The sequence below is a fragment of the Cebus imitator genome, unplaced genomic scaffold, assembly GCF_001604975.1.
Source record: "Cebus imitator isolate Cc_AM_T3 unplaced genomic scaffold, Cebus_imitator-1.0 Scaffold517, whole genome shotgun sequence".
NCBI lineage: Eukaryota > Metazoa > Chordata > Mammalia > Primates > Cebidae > Cebus > Cebus imitator.
Window position 1 is genome coordinate 330,736 of NW_016107832.1, and position 13,350 is coordinate 344,085.

At 39.9% G+C, this 13,350-nt stretch overlaps 1 protein-coding gene across 7 annotated transcripts in view; it reads left to right on the top strand.

The window, feature by feature from the left end:
- Positions 1-13,350, top strand: part of FHL1 (four and a half LIM domains 1) — a 62,512-nt gene that overhangs the window by 17,190 nt on the left and 31,972 nt on the right. For 5 of the 7 annotated variants that reach the window (XM_017514118.2, XM_017514131.2, XM_017514135.2 and 2 more), the window contains exon 2: positions 4,415-4,488. The exons of 1 other annotated variant lie outside the window; for it this stretch is intronic. The gene's annotated coding sequence lies outside the window, so the exon portion shown is untranslated. Of the gene's footprint in view, positions 1-4,414; positions 4,489-11,161; positions 11,187-13,350 lie in introns of those variants that run through there. One more of the 7 variants, XM_017514127.2, reaches the window with a different exon arrangement.

The window sequence follows — 13,350 nt, forward strand, 5'->3', positions numbered from 1 at the left end:
AGTGCAGTGGCACAGTCTCAGCTCACTGCAACCTCCGTCTCCCAAGTTCAAGTGATTCTCATGCCTTGGCCTCCCAAGTAGCTGAAATTATAGGCTCACACCACCATGTCTGGCTCATTTTGTTGTTTGTAGTAGAGACAACCGGATTTCACGATGTTGGCCAGGCTGGTCTTGACCTCCCAAAGTGCCAGGATTACAGGCGTGTGCCACTGTGCCCAGCCTCTATTCTATTTTTGATGGCTTTTTTATTCATAAGTATTCTTAATGTTTTAAATATTCCAGTTAAAAGTACGTATTTTTCCCTTTATGTTTTCCCCCAGTATACTTACTCTTCCTTTATGACCAAAAATTCTTTGAATTTGCATCCAGAAATGGCTCACAGAAAGAGCTCCTTTGTATTTATTTAGGGCATGGTGGGGCTTTTTGTTAGTTTCCAGGTCATGCCACATCTGGAAGGAAAGACACCTTTTATTTACTAATTTCAAAATCTATAAAAGCAGAATCAGTATTGTAAAGGGTTGCATATATTCCTATGCAAAGTTAAAAATGACACACTACTCCAACTTTGGTAAATGTGTGCACTTTTTAGTTTTTGAAAGAACTGCAAAAATCTCCGAAAAATCTGGACTAATCACAATTTGAAATTTTTAGTATATCTAGTAGATATCTTTTAAAGATATAACTCATCTTTTCCCAAACTTGATAAGTATAAATCCTCTCTTTCCAAATTGTGAGGAATATTATGATTATATCATATAAAATAAATATAGAAACGTGTGGGATAAATGATCTTCCAGAGTATGGCATATATCACCAGATAATACTCTAACTAAATACAAGGACACAAAACTGGACTTTATTATATTTCTGTAACTGGAAATACTCTTCTGGTTTTTGCTTGTTTATTAAATTAGTATGCTGTTAAAGATTTCGTTATGTTGTAGATCTTGATTATGTTGGAATTATTAAAAATAAGGCATCTTTCATCTGTACTGCTTATTTCCAATAAATTATTTAGCCAAATGAGAGCCAGTTTGCCAGTTTTTTGCTAAAGGAAATGAGCCAGTGGCTACCTCAGTTGTATTTATCATTGCCTTTTATGGTAAACATTTAAAATGTGTTTTTAATGGTGTGCATGCCAATGTTTCTGACCTCTATAGTAGCATAAGTATTTGAATAAATGTGAGGTAAATGAGAAGTCTGTGCCGCCCAGTACCATCACAAGTGTACCTAATTAAGAAGCTGTTTGGAATTCACTGCTCTTTGATATCTTGGGTGGGAGAGAATATTCTGGACGTGATTAAGGAACCGTTACCATGACAATCACATTCAAAGAATTGAGAGGAGACAATGAGTCTGTGGGGATCATCTCTTTTGATTGATTTGACTCGTCTTTTAAGTTCATTCAAACAGCTGTTGTCTCCGGATTTTCTTTTCCACGTAATTCACCCAATTGATTGGTGATATGGGGATCATTGAAGCTTGGTGGTCAGTAGTGACAGGATCAGCAGTGTCCATGACCAAAATACTTTTGCTAAACCTGAAGGAGAGTGATTGTACGTGTTAAATGTCATTAAAAAGTAACTCCTGGCTTCTTCGGGAATAATATAAATGGTTTGTCTTTCACTTATTAATTATGTCAGGGTGGGATAAGATTACCATGATCTCGTTGAAAGCATGACTGACTCTAAAGTGTTTGGGCTTTATTTTGGATTACTTTGCTGTCATCTTACCCAGTGTGTTTGGCTGCTGTTCTGCTTTTATTCTTTGCCTTGTGCAATATTGTCAATGTAATTTGTATGATGTTCTGGTCAGAGACACAGTTACACGCTGCAGATTGAAAAGTACACACAAATAATATCTACCGTTAGTGTCTTCAGCCTCATGACCCCAGCTAATGTTAAGTGGGACATGTTAAGTACAGATGGTAAAGTGAAATGGAGATATAAAGGCAGTTCAGATCTCACTGTCAGTTTTTCTCCTTCTTTGTGCACTAATTCTGAGTGGAGAAACCATGAACTATGGAAGGAAAACTGCTCCAGCAGGGGCTTGAGTTGGATCTCATGCCAGAGCTTTGCCAACTTAGCCTTTGGGACTTTCTCTCTTCTGCCCTCTGGAGGGTGTCAGAGAACATTAAATGCAAGGACTTTCTGGAAAGGATAGCCAGGATTTGGTCTGGTTACTAGAAGACACTTTACCTGTTCTCTTCCTCCCTGTAGCCCCTCCAAGCTGGAATGTGTAGAGGAAAGGAACAGACAGAGAGATGGCAGGGAAGCCATTAGCAAGGTGGGAATCTTATGAAGGACGTGATTTTGGTTCTTGAAAAAGAGAACTAGAGTCCATCAAGTAGAATCAGTATGAATATCTCTAGGAAAAATCAATTCCAGAAGGGTAAGATGAAATATGCTAAAGGTAGTATGTGACAGATTCAGGTTTGAAGCTTCACTTGAATTGAATCTAAAGAGATATATTTGGTGCCAGGTGTCAGTGGCGGCATATGAAGTCATTACCCACGTTTGATACCTGTTTGATTCTTTGCCTGCTATGATAATAGTGCCAAGTATGTATTTAACATTCAGTAGTTACCTTGTGTGGGGGAGGCACTGCTAAATGCTTGCATGCAGGTACCTCCCTATCTCTATGAGGTAGGTTGCCATTATGATGCTCATAGAGGCTGGACAGCTAATATGAGGTGGAGCCAGTATTTGAGCCCAGGCAGTCTGACTGTGGTGCCCCTGCTGTGAACAGCTGTGCATGCTGCATTCCTCCTGCATCTGCATGAAAGGGTGTGGAACCTTCTAGAAACAGTGAGTTCCAGAAGAGTGAAGTGTGGTGGTAGGAGATGAGATGGAGTAGAGCCTTTTGTGTAAAAATACCATGCTAAGTACTGGGAGATAGAAATGAAGTCAGACACTTTTGTTTTTGCCAACTTGGTACATAACATCTTACAGGACAAACAAAACCTAACATGAGCCAATCCAGATTCGTAAGATAGAATATGAAAATATTGTCTCTATTTAAGCACAGGTGGGAGGAGGACTAGAAGGAGTTCCTTTGAATTAAGGCACTTTAAAACATTTGCTTTCAAATTTTAGCGCTTCACCTCAGGAGCAAAATTTGCCGCCTTTTAGGCTTTTGGCCTGGCAGACAAGAACCTCCCCGTCCCTATGGTCAGCAGATTTGCCCATTTTGAGTTGGGAAGCATTGTCTTCAGCCTTGTCTTCTTGACAATCCTGACAGTGGTCATCAGGATCTCTAAAAGATGAACCCATTAGCCTAGTGAACCAACTGCCCCGGCTGTTTATTTACCAGCACATTCACAGTTTTTCCGTCTATAACCACTGCCTGTGTGAAGGTCAGCCTGGAAGTGGTTGGAGGGTGGGGTGGGATGGGTGATTACACACCTGGCTATAATCCTTGGTTAATTTTTGCCCTGTTTTCATCCACACTTCTGTGTCTGCTATGTGCCAGGCATTGACCTGGGTGTGGGGACAGAGCAGTGCAAAAACAGACAGGGTCTTCTGCTCAGGGCACTATGTTTTCCTCAGATTTCATTCGCTCATGTACATTTTCATGGTTGATCTGAAAGCGGCCTTTGGTGTGAATTCTAGGATTTCACACTTTTGTGATAATGCAGTGATCACACTCCCTTTCTGCTTTGCCCCAGCCAGTCCTTTCTGAATAAAGGTCAGGTGATTGGGGGAGGAAGATGGTGATGTGAATGGGCCTGTGGGGAGATTGCAGGGGCTTGGAGAGGGCAGCGTGTCGTGGCGGGCTGTATTTGTGTGTCGGGGATGGGAATGGCACAGGGCACACCTGTTTCCTAGTGCTGCAGAATCCTCGCCCTGAGATGAGCCTGCCCACTAGCCCGCATCCTAATCCTGCTGTTGATTGGAGATAACTTCAGCGGTCACAGGGCACCTCGTCTCCATGGCAACCCCTCTAAATATTCCTCTGGCGACTTGTGCTCTACATTCTGGCTGGATCCGAGCCCTCCTGTGGCAAAATATTCTAAAGATGTTAAAAGAGGAAAAAAAAAGGCTCAACTAATAAATCTATTCTAAACGACTGAGTCATTTGTTTTGATTACCCGGGTGATTGCCAAATGTTAATTTAAAACTGAAATAGGCCATGAGCTCACTCCCTTAACAATGCGAGTGTTTGAGCTAATACAGCTTGATAATGAGGGAGCCAGATCCACTGCCAGTGCTCATGTTATATGATAAACAGACATTTGGAGAAATATGCAGAACATCTTGGCAGTTTTCCTTTCACTGTAAGGGTTGTAAATACAAAGTAGAATGTGTTACCATGAGCCATTTCAAAGGAAGTTGACTTGATTTTTTTAGAATTCAGAACTTTGCTTCTAAAAAGGTAACTTTGCCTCTTGATTCTCATTTTTTCCCTAACTTAGGCACCTTGGGAGTTGTTTTCAACCGTATCCACCCCTTGCTGAATACATTCTATCTGCCACACATCCAGTGTGAGGTAAGTTTCACTAATTGCCACAAATTCTTATACTGATCGCCAACCTTCCAAGTTGTGGTCTTAGGGGTGGCATTGTACAAAGGGCTTTATTTGTAAAGGAGGTTTCAGAAGGTTCATTTTAATTGACCCAGCCAATATCACTGCTTACCCTAAATATTAGCTCTTAGGGAGAATGCCTTTTCAAGGGAAAATCTCATTTGCTTTCAGCTTGGGGCTATGTAAAGGGAATTTGCCAGGCACAACAAAACTGTTCAAAGATCTGCTTGAAAATAAAGATCTGCTCGTGTCGCTGCATGAACAGTAGGGAGCAGGAAAGCTGCATGGAGCAAATACGGGGACAGGAGGGAGGAGAGTCCTGCTGCCAGCCAGGAGAAGGTTAGGGTGACCTGATCAGCTATTAGGAATCTTTCTCTGTGGGTGGATGGAGCCAAGGTGTGGGACCGGCACTGCAAAATCTGGTGATAGGAAGTCGAAAAAGTGCTTCTGGTGGGTGACATTAATAGGGTCCAGGAGATTTTCTTCTGATTTGCTCTCAAGTTCAGAGCAACCTGTGGGCAGCCAGGTCAAGCAGACCCTTCATGTCACATGCATTGGATAAGCATTCTCTGTCCTCTTCATTTAGCCACAGTAGCTTGTTTATACTCTGTGATGACTCAGGGTTCCTCAATTTTCTCTTTGAGAGAAGGACACTGACCTTTGAAAATAATGAAAGGAAGGAATCTAAGAGAAGGGGCTCATCCAGACACAATATAGGAATGGTCCCTGCCCGGTCTCCATGCGCTCACAAGAGGGGATGTAACCTTTGCCTGCACTGTACCTGTCAGGATTTCCCATTTCATCACTCAAAAGGTGGCTGAGATTTTGCCTTCACCTTTATCCTGCCCATGCCAGCATGCAGCCACATGGTCAGTGTACGTACTTAGATTTCAGTCAGGGTACATGCTCACCAGGTGACGAGAATTGCCTTTGTTACAATGTCTACTTGCTACAGAATTCTACCCAGATTTTAAAATATATCTCATCAAATACCTAAATGTATTAAACCTGAAAGTAAAAAGCATAGGACAAGGTTTTAGAAATGCTAAATCTGAATTTTATAATCTGTTTCATCAGTTATGGTGGTAGTTGGAAGTCCTTCCAAAGCCCTGGGGCTTGAAGCAGGTTCAATGGTAAAAGCTTCGGCAGCTTCCCTCTGCTGCTGTAGATGCAATCTTTATTTTTGGGTCTAAATCCTGCTATCACTCTCATTCACAGCCTTTACCTATAATGGTTGTTTTCAAACTTAAAAAAAAGATAGACACCTATCTTCAAAAAATACAAATATTTAGATCTAACCCCAATAGAGAAAACCAAAGCTGAACTGCTTTGGCTCAAGTAGGAGGCTATGACTCTGTCACTCTCCTCGGAGGAACCCTAGGGCAGTTTTAAAGTATAGTACCCTATTGAAAGAGCTGAGCTTAGCTGTGTGCCCTTTCCCAGCTCTTATTTTCCCACAGAAAAGAGACTAGATTCTTTAAGGAGATATAAAGAAGGGAGATATAAAGATATAAAGGTTCTTTAGGGAGATACAGAGACATCCTCTCATCAGATGGAAATGCCAGCTAGGTGGCTATTCACATGCATTATTTGCCCTTAGTAATTCCATAGCAATCTGCAAATTCAATCAGCTTCATTGGCAGAAAACTTTGGCTGAAACCATGTGTACAAGGCTGTATTCTTAAAGTAAAACATTTAAATCCAAGTTTTTCAAACACACATTTCAAATGGTTTTATGATATCAAGCACACCCCAGTGACATCTTTACATTCACCAAAATTTGGTGTCCTTGGGTTTTTAGAGCAGTGAGTTTCTCAGGTGTGTCAACTGAATAGAATTTGTTAAATTCTGGGTGTTTTATTATTTTTTTTTTTTTCTGAGATGGAGTCTTGCTCTGTTGCTCAGACTAGAGTGCAGTGGTGCGATCTTAGCTGACTGCAACCTCCGTCTCCCGGGTCCAAGCCATTCTGTAGCCTCAGGCTCCCAAGGAGCTGTGATTACAGGCATGGGTACACCACCACACCTAGTTAATTTTTGTGTTTTTAGTAGAGGCAGGATTTCACCATGTTGGCCAGGCTGGTCTCAAACTCCTGACCTCAAGCTATCCACCTGCCTTGGCCTCCCAAACTGCTGTGATTACAGGTGTGAGCCACTGCGCCTGGCCAAATCTGTTAAATTTTGTTTCCTTGTAACAAATATACAAGATTACACAATTGCGTCTTGTATTCTTTCTTCCTTTCTTTTACTTATTAATTCATTCAGCCCTCCTATGGGCCAGGGCAGGAATGTAGTGGTGAGCACAACAACAAAAAATACATTTTGGGTTTGATATTCTTCAAGGGTGGGACATAGCTAGATTATTTTCCCTTTTGTAGACGAGGAAACTGAAAATTGCTTTGCTTTTCTTGATTCCATTGCCCAATGTTCAGTAGACAGGTATAGATGAAGGGGTACAGCTCAAAGTCCCCATCCCTACTTTGCTGTTTGAGCCTATGATTTATGCCACCTCCATATAAGCATGTGCAAATAAAATATTCAGTAATCACCATGGATGCAGCTGTGCCTGGGACCTAAAGGCCCTAAAATGAAAATAAATGTAAACTGTGCATTTCATGCTCTATTTTTAAAAAGTTTGTTTGGAATGATTGAACATTTTAGTAAAATGGACTTCGCTGTTTCCACATGAGGAAATTTTGTTCTTTTATTTTGTATTTATTCATTTTTTGAGATGGAGTCTCACTCTATCACCCGGACTGTAGTGCATTGGTGTGATCTCGGCTCACTGCAACCTCTGCCTCCCAGATTCAAGCAATTCTCCTGCCTCAGCCTCCTGAGTAGCTGGGATTACAGGCGCACGCCACCATGCCCCGCTAATTTTTATATTTTTAGTGAAGACAGGGTTTCACCATGTTGGCCAGGCTGGTGTCGAACTCCTTACCTGAAGTGATCTGCCCGACTCAGCCTCCCAAAATGCTGAGATTACAGGCGTGAGTCACTGCACCTGGCCTATTTTGTTCTTTTAAATGGTGGCGTGTCCCCTTTTAATACAGTGTTTATCATAGATAAACTTTATTATTCAGAAACTTACAATTATTCCATTTGGCTGTCTTTTAGTTTATGAAATTATTTGGAACACAAGCTTGAATACATAATTCTGAACTCATACGTGAACTGGGCTAAATTTGAGTATTTGTACCATAATAGTGACAATATTGTTAATTAAACATGTGTTTCACATGGAGATATTTATATCACTGACATATGGTCATTTTCATTATTGATTTGGCAGTTTTTTAATATTCACAAAACACAAAATTTTGAAATATAGTAGTCAGAGTGATTTGATTTGTGCCATTTGTATTGACGTAACCTCTCTTCTTGGTGCACTAGCAGTAAAAAAGAAAATCAGCACAGATGGGTTACACAGACTTAAAGAGTTTGGAAATCATCAGTCTAGAGCCAAGATCTCAAACAAGTGGGCTGGATCTGGCACACAGAGGTGTTCTTTTAAAATTTTAATTGCCAGCATTTAAAAATCGAAAGATTTCATATTTTTTGAAATCCAAATTTTTCAGCTTCTCTTGAAATATCAGAAGATCTGTCAGTATTGAGCCCTCATTCCTATTTGGCTATACTAGGCCGGAGCCAAATGGCTGCTGTTTCTTTAGCTGGAGCATGAACTCTGAAGTTTGCTACAGTCTTCGGCAGACCCTGTAGTCCCCTTGACACCACGGACAAGGGTTGGTTGCCATTATCTGAATGTTTTACCTCTATAGACATTTGAGTTTTCAATCCGAGGTCTAGATAAAATTGAGGCTGCAAACTTAAGGTCATCCTTTCTCTCAGAGTATCGGCTTGCTAATTTTCAGGCGTACGACATGGGGTGACGATCATATTAAGGGGGTGCTTTAAAAGGGTTGAGGGCAAACATTTCGGGGGGGGATACTTTCTGATGATGGCACTTGATTAAGGAGCACTGACAGGTACGGGTGTTTTGTTTAATTCTGGAGGATTCCTGTAGTCTGCTTTGGTGCTTTTCACACTTTAACATGCAGATTCTGATGCAGCAGGTCTAGAGTAAGGCCTGAGATTCTGTACTTCCAACAAGCGCCAGGTTACACCACTGCTAATCTGAGAACCTGCCTCTCTGAATAGCAAGGGAACTGCCTTAAAGCAATCCTGAGAAAAATCAGTCAGGCAATGATGGTGCTAATGTTAAGAACATTCACTTTTCTTTGACCTGAGAAAGAAAAAGAGATATGAACCAAGGTATTTTGGGTTGAATCTTCCGAGATAAATCTGGATCTACTTTGAGTTGCAACACAGGAGGTGAAAAATCAATTATTTTCAATGCAGTATAGCACATGGGAAGATAAATCTAACTTTGATTTTAAAATTTGTTTTAAATTATGTGCTTCTGGTAAAAAAAAAAAAAGCTAGATATGTTAAAGCTCAAGATTTATGAAATGTAGGGATTAGAACTTTTAATTTTAGGAAAATATGGGGCTGTTAGAAAACTTATAAATAAGAACACAGAAAATAGGATAATTATCAAATCCCTGGATAGATGATAACCTTGTAAGCTATAAAATGATTTTTAAAAGTTGGAAACGAGGAAATCAACAGTTTCAAATGTATACAGTCCTGCAGTGAAAAAGTATAATTAAAATGAAAAAGAGCCGGTTGTGGTGGCTTATGCCTGTAATCCCAGCACTTTGGGAGCACAAGGCGGGTGGTTCATGAGGTCAGGAGCTCAAGACCAGCCTGACCAACATGGTGAAATCCTGTCTCTACTAAAAATACAAAAAATTATCCAGGCATGGTGGGAGGCACCTGTAAAAACCCAGCTACTCAGGAGGCTGAGGCAGGAGAGTTGCTTGAACCCGGGAGGAGGAGGTTGCGGTGAGCCGAGATCACGCCGTTATACTGCAGCCTGGGAGAAAGAGCAAGACTCAATCTCAAAAATAAATAAATAAATAAAATGAAAAAGAAAGAACATCAGGAAAAATTCGTGGCACATATGACAAGATGCATACTTTTTATATCGTACATAGATCTCATACGGATTGTAAGAAAGGTGTGCACAGGCCTAGCACATGGTAGATGCTTCCTAACTGTTGACTGAATGAATTATCCAGGTGATAGATGGGTAAAAGGCACTCACGTTCTATCACAAAGTAAAGAAATGCATGGAAAATGTTCAGCCTCAGTAGTATGCAAAGATAAGCATATTTAAACGTCAGCAAGGCACACTTTTCACTTACAAAAAGAAAACCCAATGTCAATATGATTGACTTGAAATGGGTATGTACTTACTGCTGGCAGCATTGTAAGTTGGTACAAAGCCTTTTGGAACATTGTTTGGCAATATATGGTTAAAGGCACAAAGACTGGTACCCTTGAATCTAGTAATCATCCTTTGGGAAATGTGTTCTAAGAAACAAATTGTTCTAAGAAAAGAAAAAAAGGCCGGGTGTGGTGGCTCACACCTGTAATCCCCCAGCACTTTGGGAGGCCGAGGCAGGTGGATCACAAGGTCAGGAGTTCGAGACCAGCCTGACCAATATGCTGAAACCCTGTCTCTACAAAAAAAAAAAAAAAAAAAAATTAGCTGGGTGTTTTGGCATGCACCTGTAGTCCCAGCTACTCAGGAGGTTAAGGCAGGAGAATTGCTTGAACCCGGGAGGCAGAGGTTGCAGTGAGCCGAGATTGCGCCACTGCCCTCCAGCCTGGGCAACAAAGAGAGAGACTCCATCTAAAAAAAAAAAAGAAAAGAAAAAAAGCTGCATAAGTATTCATCACAGTGTTATTTGTGAGGACAAAAAGAAAGAATTTTAATGTCTAATGTGAAAGAAATAGTTCAATTATTCAACAGATAGTTTTGGTTAAGTAGGGTATGATATATCTATGCAGTGGAATTTCATGAATCTGTTAAAAATTATGATTTTCATACTTACGTTAGCAATATGAAAGAATTTGTATAATATGGTCTTACTAAAAAATGCAGATGCAAAATTGCATATATGCTTTGATTGTAACATGCAAAGTGGTATGTACCTGTGGACAAGAACTAGAAGACACAAGGAAAAATGTAAGTATCATTTTTTTGAGGTTATATTCATGTTGTGATGTTGTTTGTACATTTTCCTGCAAATATATGCTCACTTAGATGTTGAGAAGCTTCTGTACTCAACTCCATATCACAAGCAGGATATTCCAATGTATCACACAGTAGGTGCTTAGCAACTAACCAAGAAACTTGAGAACTCCTGTCGAGAGTCTAAACATGGGGTTCCAATGCCCTAGTTCCTTCTCGCTTGTTTTGTTTTATCATCCTGAGCCCCCATTTCTCTTTCTTCCATTTTTGGTGGTTGGTAGAGGCATCCTGGTATCCCACATGACACCAAGTACAAATATTTGTTTCAGAGCTTTTAATGAATGCATAGCAGTGCCAGACAGAGAATGAATCTTCACGTTTAAAGGTGCAGGGTCCACTTAAGGAGAATCTTAATGGAGCTATAGCTCAAGAGTGATGCCTATTTCATCTTCTGATTTCCTTTAGATAAGTAACAAAAATTCACTTTAAGGTCATGAGCCTCCTTAGAGCAGTCCCCCTCACCTTCAGCTGTATTCCCTGTTTCAGATATACTTGTTTCTCTGCTGTAAGTACACTTTTCTCTTCTAATTAGGTCGGTTACTTCATGTCTGTTTTTCTTTTTTGACATGGTTTCTTCTGGCTTTGGCACCACATATTTTCCCCATATGTCATTGCCTCTGGAGCTTCATGTTGCAATAGTTTTTCAGGGGGAACGGAGAGCGCGTCGCTAAGGGTGGGGGATGGCTCTTGACTCTTTTGCCTGCCCTTTGCTTCAGTGAGTGTTCGTATTTCTTTTGGGCCTAGTTCTGTTTGGTTTTGTAGTCTTCAGAGTCAATTATGTTTGGACTGAGAGATACTTAAGTAAAAATAATGGTAAGTCAGAGATATGTCTGGCAAAGGTGCAGCACATTTGTTAAGGTTGCTGGTTTATTTATCTCCCTTGTCTCTATGGAGACTAAAGCTGGGTCTGGGATTTAATGGACTTAATTTTGACCTCTTGTAACATCTCTTAACTTTTCCCAGCCTCTGATTTAGAAAGAATTCATTTTCACTTGAGGAGAGAAACCGCCTCACTTACAAAAGGGGTCCTAACTCTTGAAAAGTGGAATCTCCAGTCTGTGATTCTTACATAGTCTTCAGAGTATCCGTTGTGCTTGTAAAGAAAGCAAAGAAGTCATGTAGAAACACACACACACGTAATATCTCAAGGAAATACTTTTCTTTCAAGTGAAATAAAGTATTATTTAGTTAATGTGAATGAACCGTCTGTAAGAACTTTCTATAGGAGAACCTTTTGTCAGGATACCAAGTCAGTGGAAACATTGATCAGACATTATGTTTTTATTTTTGAAAAGTATCTCCTTTACCCATTACAGGATTCTAAATTTGCACGCATATAAATGTTTGAACCATATTTCAGAGTTCAAGTGTATTAAATTGTGCTAGGGAAGTCCACAATGAAGATTGGGTTTGACCAGGATTCTCATGGAAGGAGTCAGATTTGGACAGTTAAAATTCAAATCTAGTGTTCCATCTACATAATTGATGTGAAATGAGGACACAGATATCTCATCTGTAAGGTAGGTAGAGTCAAACCATCTTGGACTTCTGTTGGTTCGAATGATCCTTCAAAACTTTTTCTCTTCTCCTGTATGGTGCTTTGAGACTTACAAAAACATTCCAGTTTTAAGAATTTACTAATTTATTCATCTATTTACAGGTCCTTTCAGCTTCTCTAAGAATAAGCTCAGATGTGAATTTTCTTTCAAACCAAACCAAATGAGTCAGTAAATGATTAATTATCAAATATTGCATAGAGACTGAGGCAATGGAAGTGACAAAAGTATTCTTCTGTCCCCAAGTAAAAAGTATTAGAGTTCAGATATGTCATCAAGTTTAGTTCAAGTCCAATAGGAATTTGTGATTATTTAGTAAGATTTTTGAACATCATAAAAGTTCAGTGCATATGGAAGTTCTTTTAAGATTTTGTCCGTCATCAACTCTTCTATTAATAGACAAAGCTTTGAGAAGCCAACAACAGATGCTTTCTTGTAAGAGAGAACCATGCCTGGGATGAATGTTTGTTGCTCCTTAATTTCTGGATTTGAAACCTTGACTCATTCATCTTATAACCATGGACTTAGAATATTTGTTAGATTAAGGTCGTAGCTAAATCATACAAATTTTATTATGATCAGTACAGTAAGCATAGCTGAGGTCAAAGCTTTTATGGAAATCACAATGTTAAGGCCTAAAGTGCTTAATAATGCTTGAGAAAGAATGGTACTTCTACCAACATTATCATCGTATCAACCTTACATCACATGTTGAAAGCCCAGTGTGGTAAACTGTGCTAACAATAGTTATAATTTATGTATTTCATTAGTGATATTTCCATTTTGTTTAAACAGCTGTAGGGATAAACTTAAAAAGGAAGAAATATAAAAATGGATTTAGAATAGTAGCCTCATTGTCTCAGCAGCCAGATAAGCTTTGTGTTCAGTGGAGCATCTCTCACTGAAGGACATCTAATTATTGGATAAACAATTAGTTTCTTTAACAGTTCTTGGGCTGGATTTAGTGGCTTACGCCTGTAGTCCCAGCTATTCAGGAGGCTGAGGCATGAGAATCACTTGAATCCGGGAGGCAGAGGGTGCAGAGATTGCATCACTACCCTCCAACCTGGGTGACAGAATGAGAATCCATCTCAAAAAAAAAAAGACTGGTTG